We start from the raw sequence: 18,732 nt of genomic DNA, 5'->3' as shown, positions 1-18,732 counted from the left end.
TTCTTCTCAGCTGCACATGGGTCATTCTCCAAAATAGACCACATAGTCACACATAGAACATGTTTAAGTAAGTGCAAAGGAATTGAAGTTATCCCCTGTATATTATCAGACCATAGTGCGATGAAATTGGAGATCCATAACAAAAGAAACTCAAAAAATTTCATAAACACGTGGAAATTGAACAACACACTTCTGAATAACCAGTGGGTCACAGAGGAAATTAAAGAAGAAACCAGACAGTTCCTTCAATTAAATGACAATGACATTACAACATATTGGAATCTATGGGACACAATGAAAGCAGTCTTACCAGGGAAATTCATAGCAGTGAATACTCATATTAGGAAAACAGAGTGAGTCCAGTTAAACAAGCTGATGCTGAACCCCAAGCTGCTGGAAAGAGAAGAACAGGACAAATCCAACTCATACAAGGGAGGAAATTATAAAGATCAGAGGAGAAATCAGTGCAATGGAGCCTAAGAGAACGATACAAAAAAATCAATGAAGCCAAGAGTTGGTGCTTCAAAAGAATCAACAAAATTGATAAACTCTTAGCCAACCTTGTCAGAAAAAGGAAAGCAAATCCCAAATCCATGCAATTAGGAATGAAAAGGGTGAAATGACAACAGACCCAGCAGAAATCCAGAGGATCATCAATACCTACTTCCAGAACCTATACACCAATAAGATGGAAAATACAGAAGAAATGGACAGATTCCTAGATACATGTGAATTACCAAAGTTGAACGAAGAAGACCTAAAAATTCTGAACAACCCAATATCAACCAATGAAATTGAAAATGTAATTAAAAACTTATCAACTAAGAAAAGCCTGATGGCTTCACCGCTGAATTTTACAAGACATTTAGAGAGGAACTACTGCCACTACTGTTTAAACTCTTCAGTGAAATTGAAAGGGAGGCAATACTCTCAAATTCATTCCTGGAAGCAAGCATCACCTTGATCCCCAAAGCAGAGAAAGACCCAACTGAAAAGGAGAATTATAGGCCAATCTCACTAATGAACATAGATGCAAAAATCCTTAATAAGATAATGGCAAGCAGAATGCAGAAGATCATCAAGAAAATCATACACCCTGATCAAGTGGGATTCATCCCAGGGATGCAGGGATGGTTCAATATATGAAAATCAATTAATGTAATACACTATATCAATAGATCCAAGGACAAAAACCATATGATTATCTCCATAGATGCAGAAAAAGCATTTGACAAAATCCAACATGCATTTATGATAAAAACCCTACAAAAAATTGGAATAGATGGTCTCTACCTCAAACTGATAGAAGCCGTCTATGAAAAACCAACAGCCAATATCATACTAAATGGTCAAAAACTGAAATCCTTCACACTAAAATCAGGAATAAGACAAGCATGTCCACTATCACCACTCTTGTTCAATATAATTCTGGAAACATTAGCCATGGCAATTAGACAAGAGAAAGAAATAAAAGGAATAATGATAGGAAATGAAGAAGTCAAATTGTCATTATTTGCAGATGACATGATACTCTATATGGAAGACCCCAAGAACTCCACCAAAAGTCTTCTAGACTTAATAACCAAATTCAGTCAAGTAGCAGGTTACAAGGTCAACACACAAAAATCAATAGCTTTCCTCTACATGAACAATAGACTCACTGAGAGAGAAATAGGGCAAATAATTCCTTTCACAATAGCATCCAAAAAACTGAAATACCTAGGAATCAACCTAACGAAAGAAATCAAAGACCTCTTCTCTGAAAACTATGGCATTCTGAAAAGAGAGATTGAAGATGATATCAGAAAATGGACAGACATCCCCTGCTCCTGGGTAAGAAGGATTAATATAGTGAAAATGGCCATACCTCCAAAACTGCTATATAGATTCAGTGCAATTCCAATTGAGATCCCAGCAGCATACTTCACGGACCTTGAGAAAACAATCCAAAAATTCATTTGGAGCAAGAAGAGACCCAGAATAGCAAAAGCAATTCTAGGTAACAGAGACACAGCAGGGGGTATCACAATCCCCAACCTGCAACTATACTACAAAGCTGCTGTGATAAAAACAGCATGGTACTGGCAAAGAAACAGACTTGAGGACCAGTGGAACAGATTAGAAGATGCAGAAACAATGCCAGACACACTCAGCCATCTCATCTTCGACAAAGGAGCCAAACACCCTCACTGGGGGAAAGATAGCCTCTTTAATAAATGGTGCTGGGAAAATTAGGCTTCAACTTGCCAAAGATTAAAACTAGACCTATATCTCTCACCATGCACTAAACTAAAATCAAAATGGATTAAAGATCTAAATATTAAAATAGAAACTCTGAACCAGTTGGAACAGAGGTTAGGTAGAACCCTTGAAGACATCGGTGTAGGAAAAGATTTTATGAACAAAACTTCAGTTGCCTTTGAACTAGCACAATCAACAGGTGGGATCTCTTCTTATTAAAAAGCTTCTGCACAGCAAGAGAAACCACCAGCAGTGTGAAGAGACAACCCACAATGTGGGAAAAAATCTTCACCTGCTCTTCCTCAGACAGAGGTCTTACTATTTCGAATCTATAAAGAATTTAAAAAGATCAGACCTCCCAAATTTAAAGTCCCAATCCGAAAATGGGCATCTGAAATGAACAGACATTTTTCAGACTAAGAAGTAGAAATAGCAAATAAATACATGAAAAAATGTTCAACATCACTGGTCATTCGAGAGATGCAAATGAAAACAATGCTGAGATTCCACTTCACTCCAGAAAGAAGGGCTGCTATGATGAAATCAGCCAATAATAAATGCTGATGGGGCTGTGGGGAAAGAGGAACCCTGCTCCACTGCTGGTGGGAGTGTAGACTGGTGCAACCACTGTGGAAATCAGTATGGAGATACCTCCAAGAACTAGGACTGGAAGTCCCATTTGACCCCGCTATTCCACTGTTGGGGATCTTCCCCAAAGAATTAAAAGAATCATACCACAGTGATGTATCTGTGCCCATGTTCATAGCAGCACAGTTCGTAATAGCTAAAACTTGGAAACAGTCCAAATGACCATCAACTGGAGACTGGATAAAGAAAATGTGGTTTGTTCATAAAATGAAGTACTGCTCAGCCATAAAAAATGAGAAATTAGAGACATTTACAGCTAAGTGCATGCACATTGAGGTGATACTCTTAAGTCAAATAGGACACACATGTATAAATACCAAATAGTTTCTCTGGTGTATGAAACTGAAAGTGTAAATATGGTCTAAATGTATAATAAGTAATGTGAAATAGCAAGAAAAGGGGCAAAGGGGAAGGAAGTGGGTGGGCTACGGGAAAGGATAGAAGGGAATGGGATTAATATGAGAAAATGGAAAAATAGGAACAAAATCTTTGTAAATAGGGAGGAATGGAGGGGTTGAAGGGAGGGCTGGGCAAGGATGAAAAATAAGAACCAAGAGAGGCTATGTAAAGGTGCAAATTTCCAACAATGAATGTCATTATATTGTATACCTAAAATGTACCAATGATTAGAATGAATAATCGATAATGCAAAATAGGAAGAAAAGGTCCAAAGGAGTAGGGGTAGTGGGAGGGGCAGGGGAAAGGAAATAAGGGAAAGGAAAAATGATGAGAAATGGAAAAAATGGAAATAAAGTCTTTGTAAATAGGGAAGGGTGGAGGGGGTGAAGGTAGGGGTAGGAATGGGGAAAAAATAAGAACCAAGATGCATTATGTAAAGGTACAATTCCCAATGAGAAATGTAATTGTGCTGTATACCTACAATGTACCAATAAAAGAATTTAATTACAAAAATAACTATCTGACTTTACTTATGAGAGCAGTAAGTACAGTGAGAGTTGAGTACTTTTTCTGCTTTCTGTTGAATAATATAAAAAATCTTGATAGTTTTTAGTTATATTTACAATTCTGATAAAATTGTGGTAAGACATCACTTCCAATCCTTGGGCGAAAATATTTGCACTCCAGGGAGCCTGTAAATGATAAGTGATGGTATGAATCTTTAGGTGATGTGCAAGCTTACTCTGGTTCATTGATAACAAATGTTTGTCCCCAAACAGAGGTGAATTATTGCTTAAGTAAAGGTGCTTTTTAGATATGAAAGAAAATACCTTTATTTTACTAGGTGTTACATATTTTTCTGAGTAAATGGAAATGACAGTTTTCTTTTATAGGCTTGCCCTTTCGGCCGACCTCTGTGATGCCTTTCGACCCTTCAGATTTTCTCTTTGTATCTCTTGGCTTCATTTTGAACATTTGGTCAGGAAATTGAGATCCTTTCTCTCTGAGAATGTACAAGATAAGAATAAGCAGCTGATCTTTAGTTTTGACTTAATTAATCCAAACTGGCCATTCTGGCAATATTGATGGAAAATTGGAGCTTGAGAAAAGTGTGACTGTGACCTGTTCTGGTTTTCTCTAGAGTATAAACTGAGGATTTCAGTATTGTCTTTGGTGATCTGATGTGGGATACTTGAATTTACCTCTTGTGATTTGTCAGCATCTTGAGTAACTTTATAAAAGGGAAGGCATGTTAGTTATATGTTGGCATGTAACCATATATTGTCATAAATTTAAGGGATTAAAACAGTATGTATTTGTCTTATAGTGTCTGTGAGCCAAGATTCTAGGTCAGTTTATCTGAGCCCTCTCGTCAGTGTCTCATAAAACTTAAACATGTTCCTGCCAGCTTGAACGACAGGTGGTACATGCATGACTGTCCCATCAGGCAACTTGTACTACTTGTGGTACAAACACATCTAATCACTTTTATTGGTCTTTTTACTAATAAAGTTAATAAAAATCTGGCTAATGGGACAGTCATGCATGTACCACTGGTTGTTCAAGCCTCCCAGCAGTGAGACACTCATGAACATGTTAATCCAGGTGTTTACCAGGATTTAGTTTTCACCTGAGGCTTGACTAGGAAGGGAGAAGTTTCCATGTTCACAGAGGTTGTTGGCAAAATTTAGTTCCTCTGGTTGTAGGACTGAAGATTTCCATTTCTTGTTTGGCCCAGCTTCAGTGTATGGAAACCTCCTGTTGTTCCCCACCATGTTTTCTTACTTTTTTAAAGCTAGCAAGGGACAGAGTCTTCAACAGGATTGGTGCTCCAAGCTTATGTAAAACAACCATATAATCATGTACATATGATGTGTATATCATATCACTTTTGCTGTGTTCTTTGATTTTAAATGAGTCACAGATCTTGTCCTCACTCGAGGGGGCCACACAAGGGCATAAGCCCTGGGAGTTGGACGTGATGGCAGCCGAGGAGAATCTGGCAGCCGAGGCAGAAGGATTGCTGCAAGTTGGAGGTCAGTCAAGGGTACATAGCGAATTTAAGGGCAGCCTGGACTACAGAGCAAGAGCTTTTCTCAAAAACCAAGAACAACAACAGAAAAGAATTTACTTGCTACAGGAAGGGAAAGAAAAACTGAGTTGTGTTTTCAGGATTCTCTTTTTCACAGATAACTAACTTGAGGCCAGGATTCATGCCTGATTCATTCTGTATATTCTGTTCTCCACCATTGCCGATATATGAGACAATGTCTTACACTTAGCAGAAACTCATTTGCTATTTGGAGGTTTAACTACTGTGCTATAAAACTGCTGTCAAATTAAGCTGAAACTCATGTACATAGCTTGACACTTACCATTTGCAATTTGAAAGCCATTGTTTATGAACTTAAACGATACAGTTAAATTTTAATTGTTGCTGGCAATGTGTATTTTATCATCTCTACCATCAAATAGTAATTTTAAATAAATACAGTCTTTGACTTACAATGGTCTGACTTATAATTGTTCAACTTTATGATGGTGTGAAAACATATTTGTGCAAACCTGTTTTTGTGTTTTTTTGGTACTAGGGATTGAACTCAGGTCCTTGTGCCTGCGGGGCAGGCAGCGGAACCACTGAGCTAAATCCCTGGCCCCATTTTCCACTTTTTAAAAAAATTCAGTAAGATTACACAAGATATTTAATGTTTTGTTTTAGAATAGGTTTAGAGTAGATGATTTTGCCCAACTTTAGGCTAATGTAAATATTCTGAGCATGTTTAAGATAGGCTAGGCCAAGGTATTATTATTTTAACTTAGGATATTTTCAGTTTATGATGGCTTTATTGTGCTGTAATCCAGTCTTAGCTCAAAGAGCATCTGTACTCACTTTCTTAGAAGAAGTCATACTAGTGCTGTTATCAAACTTGGAGAACACAGTATAGCCACGTAGTAGTCATCTGAAGTTCTGAAACCTATGCCATATGGTAATGAGAGATAACAGCTGTATCTGTCATGATGTTAGATGAATAGTCATGAATAGTCAGATGGTATTCTGTTTGTCTATCAACACTTGCCTCCTTAATTAGCAGGTAAAATTAGCAAGGGTTTACATTTTTTTGTCCATAAGAAAAACAAAAGTTGCCAAGTCAAAGGGGAAGTAGGTATGTCTAACTCTTGAGGCTTTTGTTCTTAGTTATATTCAACATTGTATAAATATTATGTGTGTTCTTATCCATATTGCTGTAGAACTGACTGACATTTTGCTTACACTAAAGGTAAGCTGTTTATAATTCTTCTTTTTTCCATGGTTGAAATGAGGCCTAGATAACCATAGAATAGTTAAAAATGCTTTTGTAAGATGAACTAACACAAGGCCATAAAAATAAAGCCAAAAGAGGGAAAATAGGCAACAAAAATGTTGTCTTTGAGGAATGAGGTAGGACATTGATAAATTCAGTATTAATCTAATAGTAATAGACAAGCCAGCCAAGAATACAGTAGCCAGATGTAGGAATGGTTTATATTGAATAAAAGGACAAGGTATATACTCTCAGTTCATAAAACAGACCTTGTAATAAATGACTGCCACCAATAGTCAAAAATAGGCAGTTATCAACTGTGGGAAGATCTAGTTGCAGTTGTAGTTATGCATATATGTTTTACAAGTATCATCATTTTTGGGCACAGAAATATAGGAGGAAAAACAAATTGAATTTTGGCATCTCTGGAGAATTTTTGTTTTCATCTTCTTTACCACCTAGGCTAGGCAGAATTCTTGTGACTTCCAAGATTCTTACATCCTGGAGCACACATCCTGTATGATCTTCTTCCCTTGAGTGTGGGCAGAACTTGTGCATACACTGAGTCATCACACCTGTGCTTAGATTAGGAAGCAGTGGACTAAGTCAGTCAAAAAGGGCATTATCTGGGTAGGCCTGAGTTCTTCCTGAAGTTAGAAAGCTTCAGAAGGCCTATTGAAGGGACCACTTGGCAAAGAATTGCACATGGCATCTAGGAGCTGAGTGGTTCCTGGTCAACAATCACAAACAACAAAGAGTGTCAGTCTTATAATTGCAAGGAAATGAATTCTTCCAATAAAACCAGTGATCTTAGAAAAGTGCCCAGTGCTTTAAAGGGAGCCATAGTTCTGTACACACTTTGATTTCATAGTAATGAGACCCTGAGCAGAGGGCCTTGCAACTCTGAACTCTTAACTACAGAAATTACGAGATGAAAAATCTGTTTAAGCTACCAAAAGTATTGTAATTTGTTAAGCAGCCATAGAAAATGAATACCTTACAAGTCACCTAAGTTTGTCAGTGAACACTTTCCTAAACCTTCCTCATCCTTTCCAACTTTTGTGTCTACATTCAGAAATTCTTTTCCCTGTAATGACTTGTTACACACCTATTCTCCATTGTTTAAAGCCTGTGTTATGTTCCATCTCTTGATTGACACTCCCATTTTCTATAGATGAATAGGATCTCATCGCTTGAGTATCCAGTATACTTTGTATCTCTTTCATTTAACATATATATTCTTCTTTTCTATAAGAGTTATTTATATACATGGTTTATGCTTTTTATTTTAAATTTCTTTACTTACTCGAATGGGAAGTGTATACATTCAATTCTTCCAACAGTTCCGAAGAGCATATAATGAAAAATAAGTGCTCTTACACATACTCGCTCATAGAACATATTTAGGTATACAGTAAGTGCAAAGGAAGTGAAGTTATCCCCTGTATATTATCAGACCATAGTGCGATGAAATTGGAGATCAACAGCAAAAGAAATGGCAAAAACTTCATAAATACATGGAAATTGAACAACACACTTCTGAATAACCCATGGGTCACAGAGGAAATTGAAGAAATCAGACAGTTCCTTCAAATAAATGACGATGACAGTACAACCTATCGGAATCTATGGGACACAGTGAAAGCAGACTTACGAGGGAAATTCATAGCAGTGAATATGCATATTAGGAAAACAGAGCGAGTCCAATTAAACAACCTGATGCTGAACCTCAAGCTGCTAGAAAAGAAGAGCAGGACAAACCCAAAGCTCATACAAGGGAGGAAATTATAAAGATTGGGGCAGAAATCAATGCAATGGAGACTAAGAAACCAATACAAAAAAATCAATGAAGCCAAGAATTGGTTCTTTGAAAGAATCAACAAAATTGACAAACCCTTAGCCAACCTTATCAGAAAAAGGAAAGCAAAGGCCCAAATCCATGCAATTAGGAATGAAAAGGGTGAAATGACAACAGACCCAGCAGAAATCCAGAGGATCATCAATACCTACTTCCAGAACCTATACACCAGTAAGATGAAAAATACGGAAGAAATGGACAGATTCCTAGACATGTATGAATTACCAAAGTTGAATGAAGAAGACCTAAAAATTCTAAGTGACCCAATATCAATCAATGAAATTGAAAACATAATTAAAAACTTACCAACCAAGAAAAGCCCAGGTCCTGATGGCTTCACCACTGAATTCTACAAGATATTTAGAGAGGAACTACTGCCACTACTATTTAAACTCTTCAATGAAATTGAAAGGGAAGCAGTACTCCTGAATTAATTCCTGGAAGCAAACATCATCTTGATCCCCAAAGCAGAGAAAGACCCAACCAAAAAAGAGAACTATAGGCCAGTCTCACTAATGAACATAGATGCAAAAATCCTTACTAAGATACTGGCAGATATAATGCAGAATGTCATCAGGAAGACCATACACCCTGAGCAAGTGGGATTCATCCCAGGGATGCAGGGATGGTTCAACATATGCAAATCAATCAATGTAATACACTGTATCAATAGAGCCAGGGATAAAAACCATATGATCATCTCAATAGATGCAGAAAAACCATTTGACAAAATGCAACATGCATTTATGATAAAAACCCTACAAAAAATCCGAATAGACGGTCTCTACCTCAATCTGATAAAAGCCATCTATGAAAAACCAACAGCCAATATCATACTAAATGGTCAGAAACTGAAGTCATTCACACTAAAATCAGGAACAAGACAAGGATGTCCACTATCATCACTCCTGTTCAATATAGTTTTGGAAACATTAGCCATGGCATTAGACAAGAGAAAGAAATAAAAAGAATGAAGATAGGAAATGAAGAAGTCAAATTGTCCTTATTTGCAGATGACATGATACTCTATATAGAAGACCTCAAGAACTCCACCAAAAGTCTTCTAGACTTTTTTAGAAATTAAAAAAATTTTTTTAAAGTCTTCTAGACTTAATAACCAAATTCAGTAAAGTAGCTGGATATAAGGTCAACACACAAAAAATTAATAGCTTTCCTCTACATGAGAGAAATAGAGCAAACAATTCCTTTCACAATAGCATCCAAAAAACTGAAATACTTAGGAATAAACCTAACAAAAGAAATCAAAATCCTCTGAAAACTATAGCAGCCTGAAAAGAGAGATTGAAGATGCTATCAGAAAATGGAAAATCATCCCCTGCTCCTGGGTAGGAAGGATTAACATAGTGAAAATTGCCCTACTTCCAAAACTGCCCTATAGATTCAGTGCAATCCCAATTGAAATCCCAGCAGCATACTTCACAGACCTTGAGAAAAATTTCCAAAATTTCATTTGGAACAAGGGACCCAGAATAGCAAAAGCAATTCTAGGTAACAGAGACATGGCAGGGGGTATCACAACCCCCAACTTGAAACTATACTACAAAGCTACTGTGATGAAAACAGTATGGTACTGGCAAAGAAACAGACCTGAGGACCAGTGGAACAGATTAGAAGATTCAGACACAACGTCAGACACACTCAACCACCTCATCTTTGAAAAAGGAGCCAAACACCCTCACTGGAGGAAAGATAGCCTCTTTAATAAATGGTGCTGGAAAAATTGGGTTTCAACTTGCCAAAAATTAAAACTAGACCTATATCTCTCACCATGCACTAAACTAAAATCGAAATGGATTAAAGATCTAAATATTACAACAGAAATGCTGAACCAGTTGGAACAGAGGTTAGGTAGAACCCTTGAAGACATTGGTGTAGGAAAAGATTTTATGAACAAAACCTCAGTTGCCCATGAACTAGAACAAGCAATCAATAAGCGGGATCTCTTCTTATGAAAAAGCTTCTGCACAGCAAGAGAAACCACCTACAGTGTGAAGAGACAACCCACAATGTGGGAAAAATTTTTTTACCAGCTGTCCCTCAGACAAAGGTCTACTATCTAGAATCTATAAAGAACTTTCAAAATTCAGACCTCCCAAATTTAAAGATCCAATCCAAAAATGGACATCTGAAATGAACAGACATTTCTCAGGCAAAGAAATAGAAATAGCAAATAAACACATGACAAAATGTTCAACATCACTGGTCATTTGAGAGATGCAAATGAAAACAACATTGAGAATCCACCTCACCCCAGAAAGAATGGCTGCTATCATGAAATCAACCAATAACAAATGCTGGCAGGGCTGTGGGGAAAGAGGAACACTGCTCCACTGCTGGTGGGAGTGTAGACTGCTTCAACCATTGTGGAAATCAGTATGGAGATACCTCAAAGAACTAGGAATGGAAGTCCCCTTTAACCCAGCTATTCTCCTGCTGGGTATCTTTCCCAAAGAATTAAAGGAATTATACCACAGTGATATAGGTGCACCCATGTTCATAACAGCACAATTTGTAGTATCTAAAACTTGGAAACAGCCCAAATGCCCATCAACTGGAGACTGGATAAAGAAAATGTGGTTTTTTAATAAAATGGAGTACTACTCAGCCATAAAAAGCAAGAAATGAAAGACATTTATAGCTAAATGGATGCACATTGAGGCGATACTCTTAAGTGAAATAAATAGGACACATGTGTAAATACTGAATAGTTTCTCTAGTGTGAGAAACTGACAGTGTAAATAAGGACTAAAAGGTATAATAGATAATGTGAAATAGGAAAAAAAGGTGCAAAGGGGAAGTGGGAGGGGTGGGGGAAATGAAAGAAAGGAAATGGAATTAATAGAAAATGAAAAGGTGGAAACAAAGTCTTTGTAAATAGGGAGGGATGAAGGGCTTAAGGGGAGGCCAGAGGAACGGGGAAAAATAAGAACCAAGAGAGATTATGTAAAGGTGCAAATTTCCAATGATGAATGTCATTGTGTACCTAAAATGTACCAATAAAATTAAATTAAAAGTTAAAAAAAAAAGATAATTCAGGAAAGACTGGACATTTAGCTTAGTGGTAGAACACTTGCCTACCATGTGTGGAGTTTTGGTCAATTCCCTGTGTTACAATACAAAACAAACAAAACGATTACCGCACACAAAAGAAAGCAAAACTAAGATAAAGGAAGACAGTATGTACCATGTACTGTCTGTTTGTTGCAGTTAGTAGTAATAAGTATTGTCATGTGTCATGCACAGCTACCTCTGCTGTACATATTCATGTGTTATCATAACCCTATAACATGAGTATTATTATTTATCCATATTTTATGCAGGAGGAAACTGAGGCTGGGAAATGTTAAGGGAGTTTCCCAAGGCCGCACACCACCTAAGTGCAGAACTGGGGCTTGAGTCAAGGTAATTTGACTCTAGAATGTTGTAATTATCTACTTCCTGTCATTTAACTAAAAGGTACTTGCAGAAAAATGATTTCTTGTGATTATACTTCTTACCTAAGTTTATTACAGTCAATTAAAATACATTTTCATACTTATATATTAACTCATTTTCTTTGAAAAATAATGTAAATTTTCATAAAGCAGATTATTAGTATGTGTTATTTACTAATAGGAAGGATTGTGATAGAGATGATTCGATGCTAGGTTCTTTTACCTTTCATGCCATCTTCCTCAGTGGTTGTCCAATTTTATTTCTTAAACTGATTCTATGTTACACTATTATCTTTTACTTTCCTACTATTGGATTGAGTTGCTTTCCTTGTGGTGAGTGGATCCTTTGAGGGAATGTGCATAGGGTGAGAATTTGGTTATTTTTGGAGAGTCTCATTTTCTGTAAAGTCTCATTTTCTGTAAAAGGAAACTATTTGTGAAACACTTGAGAAAGATACCCAGAGTCTGCTTATTACTCTGTCACTTTTTCCACTGAAATCTACAATAGAAAGATGTATCCAGCTAATCTCAGCTGAAGTAGTGTAGTAGTAGAGGGAATGTGATGTTTAATTTTATGTGTCAACTTGATTGGGCTAAGGGATGGCCTGATATCTGGTGAATATTATCTGGGTATGTCTAGAAGAGATTAGCACTTGGAGCAGTAGACTTGAGTAAAGGTCACCCTTGTAATTGTGGGTGAGCGTTATTCCCAATCCATGCCTGAATAGAGCAAAAAGGTGAAGGAAGGTTAGATTTACTTTCTTTTCATGAGTTGGGACATTCTTCTGCCCTCAAGCATCAGGGTTATCATGGGACTAACTCTGGTGGTCTCCTCCACGCTCAGGCCTTTGGACTAGGCCTGAATTACACCATCAGCTTTCCTGCCGACGGTGTATTGTGGAACTTTGCAGCCTTCATCCCCCCTCCCCCCACCCGGTACGGATGGAGGCAGGTGCAGCGCCACTGAGCTAAATCCCAGGCCCCAGCCTCCATAATCTGTGAGCCAGTTCCCGTAATCGCTAATGGATATTATATTATTATAACTATTGTTATTATAAGAAAGAAAATATTTTTTCTAGATATTTAAAGAACCCTAACACAGGTAGTTTTTTCAGATTGTAAACAAATGCTTCAGGTTTAGAACTTTATTTTTCTATTAGCAACCTAACCTTCACTCATATTGGTGAATGAACTGTGCATATTAAAATAATGTTCCTTGTAAAGTATGTTAAAAAGTGCCACAGAGTCACTAATAAGGTTGCCTGTGTGAAGATTGTCCTTTGGGAGACATTTTCTCCTGGTTATTACCCACTTATCCATCCCTCTGTGTTTGGTACATCATTTAAAGAGAATTTTCTTTGTGGCAAATCACCTTTGTATTATATCTGGGACAGTGAGGCTCACATATTCTTTGAGGATATAAGTTAAAATTGTAACAGTTGCGGTGTTTCGTCTTGCTAAAAAATGGAAGAGTGGAAGAGCATGGGGGAGTAGGAAAGAGGTCTTTGCATCAGTGCTGTCTAGTGAAAATACAGCGTAATGTGAACCACGTTTACATTTATGATTTCTAGTATCCTCAGTAAAGAAAGCAAAAAGAAATAAGTAAAGTTAAATTTAACAGGTAATTTTCTTTAACCCAATAAATAACAAAAGATTATAATTTCATATAAAAAACATAAAACATCAAAAAGTTTATTAATGAAATATTTTGTATATCTTTTAGGTCATGGAGACATGCAGAGTACTTTTAAGCTTTCTTTTCTATGAGTGGATTTACCTGCTTTGTATTGTATTGTTGCTTCTTCTTGTGAATATTTCATTTAATACAGTTATACAGGCTTCCAGTTTATTTCCAGCTAAACTTATAAGACTCTTGAGTTTTCTAATTTATTTTCTAATTGTAAGTTACTGTGAACATGAATGAATTAATAATATATGTAAAGAAGGAAGCTATTACTTGTTGAGTAGTGACTATGTTCCAGACAATGTACTAGGTACTTTGTATACTTCATCCTTGCTCCTCCACATTTTACAGAGTAGGAAGCTGTGTTTCCAAAAGGTTAGCGATTAAGTAGCAAAAGTGTAATTGCTAGAGTCCACAGTTCATACTCTTATCATACTATCCTTAACAGGATTGTTAAATTGTCCAAAGTAAATCTTAAATCTTAGATTTGAATTATTATTCCCAAATCTTCACTGTGATATATCAAGCATGGAGCCAGTTGATGGATAGATACTAAATGGGGAGGACTAGCTAGTAAAAAGATACACTGTTTATTTTTGACAACTCCTAGCTTGTTTGATTGACCTTGTTGACTTCCTGCTTCATGGTGAGAAAAGTCATTGGCAACTGTTGCTTGAATTTAGTTAACTGTTGTTCAAAAATGCATGCTATACAATTTTTATAAATATGTTTTCCCTTATTTTGTCATGCCTAGGTGTGTTTTTAAGGAACATTCTTATAAATGAAGAGATGTGGTAACAGAGAAGATATTGTTACTATCTGATCAAATTGAAACCTCTATTAATTACCAGATTTAATTGAACTTTCTTTTAACAGTAGAGGTAAGAGTCGCTATTCATACCTGCTTTCTAGAGGTGAATATAGGAGTGTTTTTCTCTATGTCAACTAAAGACAAAAATACGAGCTTTTAAAACAATTTCTAGAGAGAGGTCAGTTTATGGATACAGGGGTATAGTTGGAGGGGAGTAATAATTTCTAATGTTCTGTAGCACAGTAGGGTAACTCTGGTTGATGTTAATTAATTTTATATTTCACAATAACTAGTAGAAAAGATTTTCAATGTTCCTAACATGAGGAAATGATAAATATATTTGAAGCGATGGATGTGTCAATTACCCCAATCTGATCAGAGCACATTTTATACTTGTATCGAAATACTACACTGTGGTCCATAAATATGTAGAAGTATTATATGTCAATTAAAAGTGAAATATTTTTTTAAAAAATTAATACTGACAATATAATACAGAGGTTAGGAGTGTGGTCTCTAGATATGACTTTCCAGGTCAAATTCTGTTTCCATCACTTGCTAGCTGTGAGATCCTGGTCAATTTAAACATTCTTTTGCCCCATTCCTCATATATATAAGATGGTGATAATAACAATATCTAATCTGTGTTAGATTCCCTTTAAAATCAGTCACTAAAATAAGGGGCTTTAGTGAGGCTAATTTATTTAGAAGATAATTCTTAGGGTGCTGAAGTGAAGGAATGGTTCAAAGTAAGATATGGGAGGGAGAAAAAATAATACATATTGCCCTATGGGTGGGTTTCCTCTGGGCACCTGAGAGTTGTTCCCACTGGAGACTCCCTTGAAAAACTGTGTAGCAAATGTCTTGGAATGGTCCCGCTGAAGATAGGGAGACTTGAATGTTTATCCACTCTGGCCCCTCATGGGGGGGCATTCAATCTCTATCATGGCTAGGGTGCTTTGCATGTTGAGCAATCTCTTGTGGCCCAGGAGTGAAACTTTAGGCAGCAAAACAGAGAGATGTAGGTCCTTGTGGTGGAATGCTGTTGACATGCTCAGTAATGGTTTATGGCTTGTAAGTGAATTTAAAGGTGAGATAAGGAGATACAGGGCAGGACTCAGCAGTGTCTGCTGCAGTCTTCTCTTTATGCCACTCGGATAGGCTCATGTCTTGCATCTAGTTCTTGTTGCTTCAACTTCATAGCTGTTAATAATCTTTGAAAATGATTTCAAATAGAGTCAGTGAAATGTACTATAGTTTCTATTTGCTGCAACTGTTTCTGAAGCCATAATTGGTATTAATCAGCTGCCCCTTTGACCACTGTGCTAGATTTTCCTCCTTTGGAATTTGACAGACCTTTATCTCAGTGGGTCTGAAGAGCCCCACTTACTTTGCTTTTGTCAGGCTGTGATTGCTTCACTTTCCTATTTTCTGTTGTCATCAGGGATAGCATTTAGAGGTGCCCGAGGCAATCTTATGGGTTGCAGATGTATTCCTCTGAGTCCATTATGTAGGCATCCCTAGCTTCTCCAGACAGTCAAGTGTTAATTCCACCGTCAATATAATGACTCCTTTCTTTTTGCTTTTGATCTGTTGGCAGAAATGACCAAGTAGAAGTAATAATTATAGGTTCAGGAATTGCCGAATGCTGATTATAGGTTCAGGAATTGCTGATGTTCCAAAGGGAAGCATTCCACCCATGCAGGCTAAGATATCAAATCATACAGAGCCTACTGTTGAGAGGATGGGAATCACAAATTCCCAAACTTGGTCCCTGAGTGTGGGCAGGTTTCTCAAGTGGGTCAAGTGGTGAGTACCCCAGTTCTACTTGTATCTCTTAGTTCTAACATTGTGCCAACTGTAGTCATTGGTTTAACCCATATGGCTACATTCTGGTAGGTAGGATCCCAGTTCTATAGACAATCATTCAAAACTGAGCCTCTAGGCTGTTCCAGCATTCCATCAGGGTGGTGATGTCATGACAGTCATAACCACTAGATCCTATGCCAGTTAATGAGGCCAGGTAGGGGAAGAGATTCAGATTTGTATTTGAATAAGCATCAGTCCTGGTGACAATTAATTGCTGTGCCTTCCAAAGTGGAAGGAGTAAGATGTAATTAATATTTCAGCAAATGTCTAGTTGTATTCCTTAAGCAGTTGTACTTTTTGAGGGGTTACTTTTGGCCAGTGCTTATTGATTAGAGATAGAGCACGATCAAGATACATATCGGCCTTGGTAAGAGGAAATTCGTGTTTTTGTGACCATGTATAGTCTCCATCCCTGGCACTATTGGCTAATCAGTCCTCTAGTCCACAAGAACAAGCATCGAGGTGGCCAAGGATGGGGTGGCTGACATTCATTGGATGAGTCATCTTTTCCATCTGGTTGCTCAGTGCCTCCTCTTTTCTAGATGCTCTGTTGAGTAGTCACATTTTGTGTCCACTCCTATAGGGTTAAACACCTGGCTTGTTTTCAGACCCCCTTGGTATGGTTTAGATCTAGTGTATTCCCAGTCTCATGTGTTCAGAGGTGGGACTTTTTGAAGGTGATTGGATCATGGGGTGCTATATTTATTGGTGGATTAGTCCACTGATGAGTTCCTAGCTGAATATGCTGTTAGGGGTTGGAGCCTGGTTGGAAGAGCTGTGTCCTTGGGGAGAATGCATTTGAATCCATCCCTGGAACCTCCCTTGTTTCTCTGCTTCCTGGAGACCATAAGGTGAACAGCTTTACTCTGTTATGCCTTCTACCATGCTGTTTCTGACTTGCAGCCAGGCCAAACTTCGAGTCCCCCTAAACTGTGTACCAAATTAAACTTCTCCTTTAGGTTGTGGGTGGTGGGTATTTTGTCCCAGTGATGGGAAAGCTAATACCGGAATTTGGTATCACAAGGGGAGGTCATTGCTGTGACTGTACCTAACCATGTGGTTTAGAAGACTTTGAAACTGGTTTGGAGGAGTTTGGGAAGGTTTAGAAACAGTGTTTTAGAACCTGCTCAGATTTCCTTTCTAAAGTTAAATTCTGAAGCACAAGAGCTCCTCCATGTGAATACACTGTCCCGTATATAGCATTTTTCCCTTATACCCTGGTCCAGCACACTCAAGATTCATATCAGCACCTTTTTTTTTGGCAAATAAGCTGTTTCTTCCCATAGCTGGAGCTGCACTTCACAAATGGCATTATTCTAACTAAGTAGGGTCTGTCGCTAGTTACTGGTCTAGGGGCAGTGACAGGAAGCAGGACAGACCTTGAGGTGGGTATTCTTCTCAGATGCATCTTTTGCAAAGTCTTCAGGCAACTGGAGGTGGCTTTCCTTTATGAAAGGGAAGGGAGTGGATTTTGCCAGCCCTGAGGGTTTCGTGTTCTTATGTAGACCCACAGAAATAGCACCATCCCATACATCATTGTCCTCCTCTTTCTATATCGGAGGCTAATGGGGGACCTGCTCAGTCTGTGCATTTAGTCTTTTCAGCTGAGCTTCTCCAAAAAAAATCCTAGTCCTGATTTATGTACTCCAAAATCTTTGATTACCCCATGTCTTTCAAGTATTGTATATGGTTTACTTTTTCCTTGCTCCTGTTACCATGTTATGATCCACTGCAGGTACATGTTTCAGTCATTGTACTTCATGGCATTTTATGGGTTATCTCCTCTAATTTATCACTAGAAATTGGATCTTTGCTACCTTTGACTAGCAAGTGATATAATTTCAGCTTCTCATGCTGAGAGTCTGCTTTCTAGTGCCACTTGTAATTACTAACAATCTTACATAGGGTTTTCCTTTAAAGCGGACCTTGAGATCAGGACATAAACACAGGAAGTATATTTGCAAGGTGTTAATAGGGAAGAAATGGGGAAAGAGCTAGGGGTACTTCAGATAGGAAGCTGTGTACTTCCTCAGGGCTATGCATGGAATTGGGAGAATTCCCAGGTTAGAGGGATATAAGGTGTGGGTGTCAAGGTCTTCTCATGGCTTAATGGGATTTCTGATGAAGGCTACAGATAGAAGGCAGTAATACAGAGCCCAGCACAATAATTTTTGCTGTTATTTTTACTGATTAATCATACATAGTGCAAATGGTTTTATGTTTTGTTTTCTTTACAGGTATAACAGGATTAATTTTAGGGTATTTTAAATTGATGAACTATCTTAATGTATATGAAATGTGGCTTGATTTTTGAAAATTTCCAGACTTTCCCAACTTTTGAAAGTATATCTGTTTTCAGTGAATTATTCTCACAAGCTTTAACTTATCATTGAACTACAATAGTGAGGAGATGATTGGCCTTTATTTAGCCTGATGACCTAAATCCAACATTTAGGTACTGCAGT

General features: G+C 37.6%; 1 protein-coding gene and 1 long non-coding RNA gene across 25 annotated transcripts in view; one reads left to right on the top strand and one right to left on the bottom strand.

The window, feature by feature from the left end:
• Positions 1-18,732, top strand: part of Anks1b (ankyrin repeat and sterile alpha motif domain containing 1B) — a 1,083,815-nt gene that overhangs the window by 35,743 nt on the left and 1,029,340 nt on the right. The gene's annotated exons all lie outside the window — the stretch shown is intronic.
• Positions 1-18,732, bottom strand: part of LOC147823601 (uncharacterized) — a 107,169-nt gene that overhangs the window by 53,332 nt on the left and 35,105 nt on the right. Inside the window, exon 3 of one of the 4 annotated variants that reach the window (XR_015443643.1) lies at positions 3,499-15,988. The exons of 2 other annotated variants lie outside the window; for them this stretch is intronic. This is a non-coding gene — a long non-coding RNA (uncharacterized LOC147823601). Of the gene's footprint in view, positions 1-3,498; positions 15,989-18,732 lie in introns of those variants that run through there. One more of the 4 variants, XR_015443645.1, reaches the window with a different exon arrangement.

The sequence above is a fragment of the Heterocephalus glaber genome, unplaced genomic scaffold (assembly GCF_053883595.1).
Source record: "Heterocephalus glaber isolate CG9 unplaced genomic scaffold, H.glaber_assembly_v1.0 deba00001572, whole genome shotgun sequence".
Lineage (NCBI taxonomy): Eukaryota > Metazoa > Chordata > Mammalia > Rodentia > Bathyergidae > Heterocephalus > Heterocephalus glaber.
The sequence above is the reverse complement of the archived record's forward strand: the minus strand, read 5'-3'. Positions and strand labels throughout refer to the sequence as shown.